At 40.9% G+C, this 13,007-nt stretch overlaps 1 protein-coding gene and 1 non-coding gene across 3 annotated transcripts in view; both read right to left on the reverse strand.

The window, feature by feature from the left end:
• LOC126567888 (venom dipeptidyl peptidase 4) overlaps positions 1–13,007 on the reverse strand; it is a 532,783-nt gene that overhangs the window by 207,367 nt on the left and 312,409 nt on the right. Inside the window, exon 1 of one of the 2 annotated variants that reach the window (XM_050224232.1) lies at positions 6,131–6,134. The exons of the other annotated variant lie outside the window; for it this stretch is intronic. The gene's annotated coding sequence lies outside the window, so the exon portion shown is untranslated. Of the gene's footprint in view, positions 1–6,130; positions 6,135–13,007 lie in introns of those variants that run through there. 2 annotated transcript variants of the gene reach the window in all.
• Trnal-aag (transfer RNA leucine (anticodon AAG)) lies at positions 12,765–12,846 on the reverse strand. Its single transcript has one exon. It is a non-coding gene; the product is annotated as a tRNA-Leu (tRNA).

The raw sequence follows: 13,007 nt of genomic DNA on the forward strand, positions 1-13,007 counted from the left end.
AATATCCTGTCTAAATTAACATCGTCCTAACAAAATAGCAAATTGAACTTCATTTGAAAGACATTTTAAGTGAGTGTATAAGGTATTCTTTCAAATTATATATCAATAAGTCGAGATTTTGTAGCCTATTTTGTTGTGTTTTAGGGATGAATCCTTAGCATTCGTGAGTTTTCCTATTGTTTGCTACTCTAAGGGTAGAACAGGGATACTGTTAGGCATGTAACGGGGTACAAATCTTCAAAACCTGCCTACCATTCATATACGTCAAGTTTTCATGTGACAACCAGAGTTCAGTCAGTTAGGATTTAAGAATTGCGATATTATCCTGCTGGTCAGGATGCATGACAAGGATTAAGACTATTTCTAGCAGGTGGATGACATCCTGTGGCTTCAACATCATAATTTTACAAGCCACTTCTTTTAAAGGAAAAAGCCACATAATTTAAAGGAAAAAGATCCTGAAACTACCAAAGTACTTTCAACCATGTTCACAATAAAATCTGGTCTTTATGGGGAAATGTCTGGAAAATATCACATTTTTATGTTCATCTACCGAGGAAGCATATATTAGGTCTCGTTCTGAATCAGGTTATTACGTTCTGTGAAGATGGCTACTACTACCTGGCACAGGACTTCTTAATTCGCTCAATACATTTTATGTTCATCCCAGCAGCAAGATCCCTTGTAAGATTCGAATCGGGTTGAATCCTAATGGATGGATTCGATCCGATAGGTATTCGATTGGGATTCAATTTGGATTCGAATTCGATATGGGATTCTTTCCGATTCAGATTCGTTTGGGGTTCGATGGAGTTAGGATTCTCTAGGTTATTTAAATTGAAGTGGTAGTGAAATTTTTAAGAAATAATCGTGAAAAACTAAAATGTAAAGTGGAAATTTATGTGATCATGCCTTTTGTTAAAGCAAAACTCACCAAAACTGAAAAAAAGCACAAAAGAAATTTTAAAGGTTGTATAAGTGACTTTTTTCATTTCTTAAGGATGCTCTCATCACATTGCCAAATTATTTTTTAATACAAAACTTAGTTTAGTGAAAATTCTTAGAATTAATTGCATATGTTTAAAGCGTCCTTTCTATTCAAGCTTAAACACTACTGATACACATATCGTTTTATGCATTACTTACCTGACATAAATCAATCTTATCGCATTAAGGCAATTCCATTTCCCGCTCGAAGAATCGAATTAAACTTTTGTGGGATTTTTGAGAACGGGAAAATCTTGTTTACACCCAACACTAATGACACCCGGGAGTACGTGGAACCGTACAGTACGATTTAAATGTTTCCATGGAAGATTAGCTGACAGAAAGATTGATGTCACCACAGTTCGCTATCAAATGCCATGCTTACCTCTACCTACAACACACCACAACACAACACACAAAAAAAAAGTTCTCATGACGCACATTTCGAAACGAATCGAAACCACTCGATCTGCGTACGGGGGTAGATTACGTAACGAAATTTCCACATAAATTACGCAAATTGGGGAAAGGCGTTTTTCGTCGTAGAAGCCCTTTTAGAAATAAACCCCTACACTGTCCCACGGACACGGATGCTGTTTGGTAGTTTTCACTTCATTAATGGTAGGGTTGTATATTTAAGTGGATTTGGCACGTTGGAAAATGCAAAGTTTGCGCGCACAGGAATCCAATCGGCGGCGGTGGCATTAACTATTGACACCGTAAATTCTTGTCGCTGTCGCACGGCACAAACCTGCTCAAACATTCATCCCGTGTGTGAGGGTCGGTTCGTAGAGTGGGGGCGTTTTACCCTGGCCGGATCATACGTACACATGCTTGCCACTGTACGCGAAAATACTGCGCTCCTGACTGCTCAGGAAGGACATTTCTGCGAGGAGACGGAGAAACAGCGTGTGGTTTACCGGTGTCGTTATTACTTCTGTGACTTCTTCTACCCAAAACAAAGCCCCCAAGGCTACACACGCAAACACAGAAACACGTTACCCTCGTGTAAGTTTGCATGTGCACGGTAGGGACACGTCGCGGGAATGAAAATGGCACTCCAGTTGCTAATAAAGTTAAATTATTAATCTCATTCTTGCGATAATTTTACTGTTTTTTCGCGTGTGCTACTGTGCCGCGCGATGGTGCGAGTTTGTGGCTTTTCCTGCACCACTCCGGATAACAATGATACCTGCCCTGTCCGCTTCGTTCTTCATCGAGCTGCTAATCTACCCGGCAAAGGCCGATATAATGGAGGAACCCCACGAACAGGACGGTGCTGCTAGAGGTGAAGCTTATTTAAATTGAACTTTTGCTAACCGGCAACCGACGTTTGTTCCAACTCGAACTCCCCGGAGAAACGGGAAAACTAATAACGTTTTTGGAAACTGTCAGTCTGAACCGTTTGTGCACCGCGGGTGTGCAATTTTCACTGGGCCAGCTTTTACGAGCCAGAGCGTGGCGGCGTCTTAAAATTCGACGATGTGTAAACATTTTGTCATTAGCGCGGGGAAAATGCATCACATTCCAGATCGGGAAGTGTACGACATTCCTTTGGCTGAATGGTTCATCATCCTTGGTTGGGGGGGGGGGGGGTGTGTGGCCGGAAATGGACGGATTTTAATGAAGCTTGCGAGACTTGCTTGTGGTGCGAATCGTAAAACAATTTGAGTGTGCTTTTTTTGCGAGTGTTTGTGTGGTTGATGGCGATCGTTCGATTTTATGATGGTGGCGACGCTTATACTAATGCTTTTAGCTGTAATTAGGAATGGTTCAGTTGTGGAATTAATGAGTAAAGCGAGCAGCAATTGTGAGCGAGAGATGAGAAGTAAAATTAATCTTGTGAATGATTTTTTTAATTTCCATTGAGTAAATGTATCTTAAATTAAACTGGAATAAGTGTCATTTCTGACATCTATTTTTGGCACTGTACAAATTGTTGGATCGTCGATGGTTTTCAGCGACTTAACAGTGAGGGAGAAGGTGGGATGATGTAGATACGTATGGATGGTCTGCATATATCGTTTTTGTACGGACTACCGAGTCAAGACAAGGTTGGACGAGCAACTGATGCATTAGCTGTTCCAATTGGAGGAAACTGGCATGTTTAGCTGGACATTGAATGTGACACGAAGTGATTTTACTTCCATGATCGCTATGAGGAGGTGGATTTAGCATTTCGGTGGCCCTTAGCGGAGTGGAAATTGAAGGGCTTTCGTCTTATAAATAAGACAAAATCGTATGTTGGCTGTAAAAACTGCATGATGAGGAACCAAAGGCGTGTCGCCCAGTAACGAATCAAGATCATTGGAGGCCCCAAGCGGCATGGATGTTGGGGCCCGTATGATATTCAAATGTTCAAGAGTGTTGACCGGTGAGAGGGGACGGGGAGGGGACTTATTTTTCTTTTGAGGAAGCCCGTAACGAGGCCCTTAACACCGCACCGGGCATACTTTTCCCTTACTACGAAGCTACTACTGTAAAGTTTCTAACGCGGCGCACCCTCTTACTAGATCCTTTGTACCCCAGCTGCCAGGGCTCTAGGCGACCGCCTACTTCGCCCACCGTTAAATCCGCTACTGACTTTAACAAAGATTGGCTTAAGCTAGCTGTACTTTTGAGTAGTTTAAAATCATTTCATTTGCCGAGAAGAATATTTTCCGCTGGTGTTCGTATCGTTACGCTACAAAGAAGAAATTCTTATGCAACAAAAACATTGTTAAATCATCGATAAATTGCTCATTTTTGTTTCGATCGGGGCGTGTAGGGTATCGTTGGAAGCGTCTTTAGGCCACGTATCTTTTTGTAGAACTTCCCAATCCGATCCCTCCACACTCACGTCCAGTTATTTCGGAAAAACGACAGTATTACCGTTAAAAAATCAACGATCAACGACATACCTTTGGAAGCGTCTTTCAGCCACTTTTTGTATCGTTTAGTAGAGTGACTCAATCCGGACACCAGGCAGCTGTGCGGGTTCCCTGGGAAGTCATTTCGGCTGTTTAGGGCCACCGTGGATGGAGTGCAGTGCACGATTACAAGTTCCACCGGGGTCTGAGGCTGGTTGACGGATTCTTCTGTTTGTTGTTCGCTCTGGAAGGTGAACCTGTGCCTTTTGCGACAGGCTCCGCCAATGACATTGACATCATCGGACCGACATCGAGGGTGGTGTACGAGGTAGATACCCAACTGAAACGTGAGGAGCGTTTGCAGAATCAGCTATAATGGAGCTAGGCGAAGATCAGATGCAGCCATGGATGGAGATATATTATGTGATTGAGAAATATGCCTTTAGGCGTTGGCTTAAACAAGATAATGAACAATTGAAATTGACTTAAAAAAAAGACTTTTATGATGGGTTACAAAAGCATTTACACTTAGAACGCGTAGAATGGTGTTGATAATTAATAGGGCAAACATTCGTTTGTTAGGGTTGCACCATTGAACAGCGTTTGAAACAAGTGATAAATGGATGCGACCGCAACGGAGAGCTGTTTTATGAACAAATTAAGCAAATGCTGCAAATGAATGATAACACTCTTTAAAGGAATGCTTTTCTTGACTATTGTCATCAACAAGCTCGACAACTTTGTTTCCATGCCCATGTGATTTGGTCGCTGGTGATAATTGAGTAGTGGACTTAATATCAGCCAACCATTGCTTGTTCTGTTTGCTGATCTGTTTGTATGAGAACGTCATTGTAGGACCGAATCTAGGCAGTTTTAGTCTAGACTAGTGATGTACATGTATTTGCGATGGAGGAAAGACTTTGGCGAGCTGCATGGAGAAGTATAAATTCCATGGTTCTGAGAGCTTCATTTTTACAAAACTTTGGCGAGACAAGCTAAAAAGCTGAAAATAGTTCATGGTCATACCTACAGATTTTGTATTACCATCTTTTCTTCTTGACCCTTGCTAAGCTCCAAAATACAGGACTGCATTCATCCATGTAGGTTAATCCGATCTTTAGCTTCTTGACGCCATTTTTCGTCTAATATCGTTGTCAGGATATTTGCACCGTCAAACAGCTCAGCTAGCACGTGGTTCATACTTTTTCTTCAAAAACTGAGAACAATAAGCTTGGCTAACTATCCTGCTACCGCTACCAAGAGAATCCGGTTAAAGGAAGCCATTATTGGCAGTGACAGGACCTCCCGATTATCTGAACCATCGAACTAGAACGCTGATAATAAGTAAATTAGATTTTTGTTGTTTTTTTTTAATAAAGCCAAGTATCTTTTTATATTTTATACGGTTTTTGATATTTAATGCAAAATATTTAAAGTCAAATACATAAAACAACTATTTTCTTCTCCTTCTTGTTGCTTCTTAAACTTTTCAAAACCTCAAAAATTAACATAATCACACCTTTAAAAAAAACTTCCATCATGAGTGTGATTTTCATACCGGAAGCACAATGTGCCGCGGAAGCAAATCTCAAAAACTCAACTGCGCAATTTTTCGACTATCAAAAACAGCTCGACAGTGAAGCAAAGTAAAAAAAAAGCATCACTTCACCAGCCATACACGAGATGATATAGCCGGCTTATCGGTTGCTTCCTGGTTTTTTTTGGATGTGTTGTGCTGCTCGCTCACTCTCCAAGCTCTCAATCTGTTTGCCATTAAAGCGTAAGCCCTACCGGGGTCTGACTCGCTGGATGAAAGACAACAAAACACCCCCTTTTTTTTCGGTGCAATTGTGAATGCAAAATAAATATGAAGGCACACTAAAAAAAACGCAATAAAAGAAATAGAAACTCTTTCCCTAATCGATAAACAAACTCCATCTCCATCGTCACCGTGCCGCGTACATTCGTTCCCGGAGCTGATACTATGTGCTCAAGTTGTTGTTGTCGTTGCTGCTGGACAGGCCCACAGCACCCAGACAGTCGCAAAATTCGCAAATTGTTATGATATTTGCCAAGCCCTAGCCACCGCCCCCCCCCTCCTATGCACGATGCCCCGTAGGACTTTGGGAAGCAAACACGCCTCGAACCGGTTGGTCAGTATGCAACAAGTGAGGGGGGAGGGGGGGAGGGGTAACAATTGGGGAGGTGGGGTGATGAAAACATGGGGTTCGTGAAGTTGATGAAAGGGAGGTTGTTGTTGTTTGTCCGATGCTGAATGGAATCGAAGTAGTAACCCCCGTTCTCGTATCGCGGCATTCTTTCCGCTTCTCGTGGCCACTCACACACACACACACACATGCAGAAAGAATCCGCGATTAGATAAAGGCTCCGGCACGCTTAGACAGCGCGAATAGAGAGTGAGAGCGCGAATCGTACGATGGTGGCGTGGCACATGGTAGAACTGCGCACCATTTTGACCCAGTTTCGATTCACCCGTAGCAGAATCACAGAAAGCAAGGGAGAGGAGGGGGATCATATAGGGTGAGGATCACCCAGAGGAAGGTGTGGGGGGGGAGGAGGTTTATTTGCGATCGGTAGGGTGTGTGTATGCCTGTGTTTCGTATTTAAATTGAGTTCAATCTCGTTCTTCTTGATTCTGCACGTTCTGTTCTACCGCATGTTTGCTCATGACCAACTCAACGTAGGATTAAGTTGGTGTGAGTCGTTGTGTATGTGGGTATGCGTTTTTTTAATTCCATTTGTTATGAAGCGAGTAAGTGATTAGAATTTAAATGGAGCTCGTTGATGCAAGCGATTAAGAATGGTTGACTCTTGATAAGAATTACGCAAAGGGCCTTTGTTTTGTTTAGAAATATGTGTTAGATTGTGGAGAAATAAATAAAAGAATCGTTTGTTAAATCGTTTAAAGAGCGGCCGGGCGGTATAGGCGACATCAGCGCCGGTCTTTACACGGCAGAACCGGGGTTCAAATCCCATCCAGGCTGTAACACCGCAGTGAGAGGACTCACTATCCAACTACGTGGTATCGACAAGCCTAGTAAGCCATCTGATGGACGACGTGACCTTAGAGGTCGTCAAGCCAAGAAGTAGGAGTTAAATTGTTTATTAGGCTAGCTTTTAATGCTACTCGAACCATTCGGATTTCTTTAGGCCCAAATTTATTGCTGACGATTTCAATCACTAAGATGCGTGAATATATAAAGTTAATTCATTCTTTTAAAAAAACCTTTGAGTATGATTTGTATTAAGTCAATTTAACTGTTTTGTGTCGACCGATTAAGCGTTATTTTTTTCAGTAGTTCACATTACCTTTTCTTTTTTTATTATTTTATTATAATTCCTAATACTTATTGTGGCTTTCTCGCTACTTAAGCTTCGAAAGATATTCATCTTTCGTTACTGACTTTTTTAATTGAACTTGTAGGTTTAACGTAGTCTGCAGATGAGATTTGTAACCGATATTTTCATCCAGCTGGTGCTTAAATAATTACTTTAGAATTTTTCACACTTTATATTAAATGTTCAAATGGATCTTCTCCTGTGCTTAATGTTAAAGCAAATGAAAGATTAATATTTCTTTTCATTCCTGCAAAAATGGTTTTAAAATACAAATATTCAACACAAAACCACTGCTGAATAATTATTATCAAAACCAAAAACAAAATGTTGTACTACTTTCTCTTAGATATGGATATCCATATGGACTAATAAATCAATAATTAATCATTAATTAAACTTTATGTTTAGCAGCGTCAAATAAGGCAACAGAGTTCAGTTCTTCGTGCAAACTTTTCCCTTCATTTAGCGAGCTCGAGAGCCCAGAAAAGCCTGGAAGTGTTCCCTTATGGGGGAGGTGTATTTTGTGGAGAATTTCATCTAAATTTTTTCAGATGTTTGGTTGCTATGGAATGATTCCATGACATCCAAATGATGAGAAAATAGCGATAGAAAGCTAAGATGTTGGCGATCGCTGATCGTAAATGATAATTTATAAAACGAATATAAGACAGGCTTGATTTAACATACCAATCGGAATAAATATGTAAAGAAAGGTAAATTAATTTAACACCCCATTAAAACTACTTGAAGATCAATTATTTTAGCTAAGTTTTTCTTCCTCACAGGTGTGCTTAAAATTAATCAAAAACGTTTAAAAAATAGCGCCGTTGCTAATTCATCTTTGTCAAAAACGTAAACATGTCAATCTCATCGTGTAACGTCACAGCCCCACCCAAAATAAAGGGCAAAAAACAGCCATTCCTCTTCCCCTACTCTCCACAGTGGGATCAATCGTGTTAAGAAGTGGTTAAAAATAGGAACCCGGTAGAATAAATTGATAAAAAGTGTCTATTTATTAAACTGTTTACTGCCGGGCAGGAAAGAAAGCGAAATGGCAATTTCAAAAACCACGCTTTAAATTGTGCTGGTGTGCGTGCGATTGTGCTGGGGCCACTCGGTGGGGATGGTGGGATGCTTGCTTGTTTACCACGCTGCTTACCAGTGGGACAGGCAAGGATGCGGAAGGGTGCAAATGAGTGATGATGGAGTTGATTCTATCGCGCTTGGTGGTTTTTGGGTTGTGTGGGTTTAAGTTGAGCCGGTAAAACGATAATGGCTATGGTACGTTGTTTTCGCGTATTGACGCTTCTGTACGATGCTGTTTGTTGTTGTTTTCGGTTTCTTTACTTATTTTTGTGCTGATTTTTTTTTTAATTTCTTCTATTAGTTTGTGTCGGTAAACGACCTGAATGTGGCGGTGTGTTTGTGCTAGAACAGAGCTAAAGATGGTGGTCGATGTGGGGCTTGTCACGTATGCACACAAGAGACAAGACAAGCTGCTGTGCTGTGAAGCCGTCGAGCTGGCTGGCTGAGTACGATTGTACCGAGAGTCTTGAGATGGAGCATGTGTTTCAAGAAGAGCGAGACTAGGAAAGAGCGTAAACGGGACGATGAAACGCGAATGAGGGATTGGTGCTGGTGATAATCAAAACAACACTTTGGCAAACTGTCAGATATCGCGCTTGGCGTCAAGGTCGTTATTTTGTTTTCCGTTTGTGCGACCAGGGTGGCTAGGGGGTTGTTTTCGGTTTGCTGGGGGATGAAGTTGACGATATAATAACAAGGAAGGTGCCAGAAAAGAAGGGAAAAGGAAAAGGAAGGGAATTCTACGTACACAAGCACATATTGAGGAGCGCCCTCGGAAATGGACGAGGAATTTTGAGCGTGGTGAGCAGGAATGAAACGTGTTTCGCATTCTTATCAATAGTTTTGTTATTATTGTAATATAAAAGCCTTTTTGAATGCCCTTTTAACTGTCTGAATCTTCAGGAAACTATCAACCTTCAACAGCATCTTAAAAACATATCAAACCATAAAGGAAACCTGGAAATGATTTATAATTTAATTAGAATTTTGTTCCACAGATCTTCAGAACTCCTCGAATTCACAAGTCGAATGATTTATTATTATTATTTATAGTCATAAAAAAATTACTAGAGCTTAAAGAATTTAAAACGATATTTGTGCACATTACGTTTAGTAAATGATTAACCTGCGATGTACGTCAATGCTTCTAATAATTAACTTAATAATATTTAAATTTCACAATAATATACTTGAATTTAGGAGCCAAAAAGCCTACTGATAAAAATATCAAAGCAATTGACGCTCCTTGGTGTGTTGCTTCGGGTCCTAAAATATCAAAATTCAAATAAATCAGGTCGTCAAATCTTAGGTCTCCAGAAGCACCAGATTTCAACCAAATAATAATTGATCAATGTGTATATAAGTCAACTACCAAGAGTTCTAAAAAAATCTTCGAAACACGAATGCATCCTTCCTAAAGATTCCCAGCTATCAACATCAAAATCTTAAAACTCCAACTGGCAAAAAGGAAAAAAACCCGCTAAATCGCCGCTAGGCACAAAACCAAACCGGGAAACAACCAATTTGACAGTCTTCTTTCCCAAGCCCCCCCCCCCCCCCCCCCCCCCTTTGCTATCCCGACAAATGTATCGCAAAGGGCCAAATGGGAATGGGATGGATGAGGAAAAAAGGATTTAAGTTCGCAAAAGATAACGTAACGGCTAGGAACGAGTCGGGCAGTGTGTGTGTGTGTGTGTGTGTGTGTGGCTGTGGATGGGTGGCACTTGTTTGCACAGGAAATTGAATGGCAAATATTGTGACAGTGAAGTGGAAGCTTAGATAAAAGATGGCGCCAGTTAGGGGGAGTAGTGGTGGGACTAAACCTGACAGAAGCGAAACACTGCGTGCCGAACGGATAGCCGGATAGGTAGAAAAGTCATTTGTTCGTGTTGTTGCCTGGCTGCTTGGCGGGACGAGTTACACAAACTATGAAAATATTCATCTTAATAGTCCCGTCCAGTCGTCGGGCTCAAGCGGACCACACCACATATTGCCTGGAAGGATTGACCATCACACAGCGTACGCACATTCAACCAAATTCTTGTCTTAAATGTGATCGAAGCGCAGGGAAATGTTCTGTGAAAAATGTCTTTTCCTGTGTTAACTGCAGCAAAAGGGGTGGAAATCGAAACAATCGTCAACCAGAACAGTGTTACTATTTGAACAATTTATTTTCATTTCACCAGCTCGATGGCGCTTCCTTTTCCGGTATGCAGGAAAAACACACCCGTCCTCCTGTTCAACGGGTCTGCTAAATTGTGTGGCTTTCAAATTTTATGACAAACTTTTCCCAATGCTGATCGTTATCTCGCGCTAGAGCGCAATGGTTCCGATGCGGTGGAAAAATCGATTTTCCCTTAATGTTTTACAACCTTGCTGTGGATTAAAGACCATTCCTTACCGCACAGTGGGTTGTGTGGAGACAGAGCACGTGGCACAGCGGCAAGCTGTTTGCATTTGCTGACGATATGATTAAAGCATCGCGCTTTGTCGATTTCTGTTTCTTGGAAAGGTGGTAAAATGGATCTTGAAGTAAAACTTGCTTTTTCTTTGTTTAAGCGCGGAATGGTTGCAAGCGAAAGTAAACTAATCCTTAATCGGGTTTTCACACATGGAGGCGCCTGGTGTTTTGTTCGGCATCGAAGAGAAGATCACGTGTTGGGGATGTGTAATATGCGAAGGGGCGGTTTTTTTTTACCAAGAATTGAGGTCCTTGAATTAAAGGCGAATGTGTTTGCTAGTCTACAGAACACATATTTCTCTGCATCCGCCAGCGAATGCAACGGAGAGAGCACGTTAAAAGCTCGAATCTGTCACCATAAACGACCAGCATCACACGCGCTCGCGTTCGTTGGTGGCGAAAAATGTAATCTCATCTCATTTCCACCGCAAACGATGTATCATCGCTGGTGCTGGTTGTGGTGCCCCGGTAAGGTGGCAGCACATTAATCGCCCTGATGGCTACGTAAAAGTGCGACGACGATACACACACACACACACGATGTGTTGCGAAATGAGTTTTGACTCGTTTTGCGTATCGTTTTGGAGTTTTTCCCTACTTGCTGTGCATCGTACGTTCTCAAGTAGCGTGCGCTTGCTTGCTGGATGGATGAGGATTATTTTCCTGCTTGCCTTCCCGTTGCTGGTCCTTAACTCATGCAAAAAGCAAAAAGAAAGAACGGAGCACTGTGAATAAGAAAGATGGAACCATAAATTGATGACAGATTCATGACGCTGCTTAGCAGTTTGCTGCCGTGCGAACGCTTTTCGGGGAAGTGTGTGATGTGAGTGAAAGGATGTTAAAAAGTATGATCGTACGATAATTGAGCATCACGTTTGGCTGCCTGTGAGAGATTGTGCCGGGCTGGGTAATGGATGCCGAATTACAGTGATGGTTGCTGGATGCTAGGAAATCTGCAGTGCCAAGCTAAGCGTTTTCTAAAGATAACGTGAAAGGAGAGCTAGAATTTTGGTGATTTCTTTTTTTTTTAAAGATTGCTTTGAAGGATTTTCTTTTCTCAAAAAGAGTGGAAATGTTTTTGCTGGAGTCTACCGGGACGAATACTGGATGATACTTACCGATAGATAGTTTGATGTTTCGGTAAAAAATCCTCTTTGAAGTTTTCGTAAAGTGCCCCAGCTAGGATTAACATTTTTATATTGTAAAAGTAACCATTCAAAGAATACTCATATGTTTAGGGACTCTTAAGTGATAGTTATGGACTGCTTTTAACGGGTTGAAGCAGCGAGAACCTAAAGCAATTTTAAATCAATTTTATTCGTTATAATTTGCAGACAAAGTAGATGAAGATCAGAATGTTTGTCAAAATTGCATTGAAACAGATAGATTGAAATAAATGTTTGATATTATTTTTTTGTAAAATTAAAGATTTATTGAAACCATGAGCTCTGAGACTCCATGAAAAAATATTTAACAAAGCAATAGTCCTGAAGAAAGCAATATCTTCTTAATAAAATGACACAATTTTAGCTTTGGTTAAAAATTAAGATTAAAAATTTAGTTCAAAATTGTAAGTAGATTGCGCTTTACATTGTTAATAGTATAAGGCTTCTACTATTTTATCAATGTAAAAATCTGGGTTTAACGTTTTCTCATGCTTTTTTTTAATGTTTACAGTAAAATACACTACAGTCACTCATCATTTACATAGTGATGGACAATATAATAAAACTACATTAAAATACGGCCTTCAAACGATTGCTTCCAATTCTTCTAATACAAGTCAATGTACGAAAATGAGGTTAAAAAACCCAATTTAGCTCATCAATTTTGCAAAAAAAATAAATTACGATCGTAAATACTCGGGACAATGCAAAAAATAAGCTAGAAATTACTTATCGATTGTTTGTTTATGACTTAGAATATTTTAAAAATGGTACTGAAAATGTTCTTTATTAAAATAGAGCTTGCAATCATTTCTTAACTTCAAATAGCAGTAAAAAGGAATGATTCATCTCGCATGGCAGCGGTGGGATTCGAACCCACGCCACCGAAGTGACTGGTGCCTTAAACCAGCGCCTTAGACCGCTCGGCCACGCTACCTCGGGTGGGAAGACACCGTCCCGATTCTATCGCGTTGCATGTCTGCTCTCGCAACGTATTTTCGTCTTACGCATCACCACCCACCCCCTGCCGAAACCACTGGCTCCGTCTTTCTCTCTCTCTCCTCCCTCTATTGTAAGTAAATCCACAAACGCTAAAGA

Source organism: Anopheles maculipalpis, chromosome 2RL, assembly GCF_943734695.1.
Source record: "Anopheles maculipalpis chromosome 2RL, idAnoMacuDA_375_x, whole genome shotgun sequence".
Lineage (NCBI taxonomy): Eukaryota > Metazoa > Arthropoda > Insecta > Diptera > Culicidae > Anopheles > Anopheles maculipalpis.